The sequence below is a fragment of the Bison bison genome, unplaced genomic scaffold, assembly GCF_000754665.1.
Source record: "Bison bison bison isolate TAMUID 2011002044 unplaced genomic scaffold, Bison_UMD1.0 scf7180017864482, whole genome shotgun sequence".
Lineage (NCBI taxonomy): Eukaryota > Metazoa > Chordata > Mammalia > Artiodactyla > Bovidae > Bison > Bison bison.
The window spans coordinates 6,257,427-6,258,079 of record NW_011495042.1 but is presented as its reverse complement, the minus strand read 5'-3'; the positions used below and the strand labels follow the sequence as shown (position 1 = coordinate 6,258,079).

Genomic DNA, 653 nt, shown 5'->3' with positions numbered 1-653 from the left:
TCCCCCTTCCCAGACCGGTGGCCCTGATTGCTGCCGGACCCTCGGAAAGAAGCCCCCTCTGCACCGCGCAGAAGCTCTGGCTCCGGGGTCTCTGCCCCCGCGGGTCTCCTCCCCCCACTCCCCCACCCACCCCCCCGGATCCTGCCGCCATCCTCTCTGAAATTCCTCCAATAGTCCTGGAGATTGCAGGCCCTGGCTCTTTCCAAGAAATCCTTTTCTTAGACTTTCCCTTAACCTTTGGGCTTGGGCTGGCTCCAGGACGGCCCTGTTTTGTTCTGGGCTGTTTTTATTGTTATTCTCTTAAAAATCTGGAGCCAGGATGTCCGGGGGCCCTGGCTCCCTCCTGGGCTGGGCAGTTTCCTTGTGGGCACCTAAATATATTAGAATATTTTAACATATTTGGGAAGTGTTTATTTTAGCCCCAATTCTAACACAGCTTGGGCTGAATTAACCTGTTAAGTGGAGCCTGTGCTTCTCTACATAGCATTCTGGATTGTAATAAGGTATATCCAGGTTGGATTTTGTTGACCATTGATTTACTTGATAAATATTTTCAGAAATGATGAGAACATACAGGACTTTTAATTGCCTAAAATTAGATTTTTTATTTCTAATCTTTTACAGCAATATTGCTTCATTCAGAAGATAACCAT

General features: G+C 47.5%; 1 protein-coding gene across 5 annotated transcripts in view; it reads left to right on the top strand.

The window, feature by feature from the left end:
• Window positions 1-653, top strand: part of SLC6A6 (solute carrier family 6 (neurotransmitter transporter), member 6) — an 85,233-nt gene that overhangs the window by 79,981 nt on the left and 4,599 nt on the right. The gene's annotated exons all lie outside the window — the stretch shown is intronic.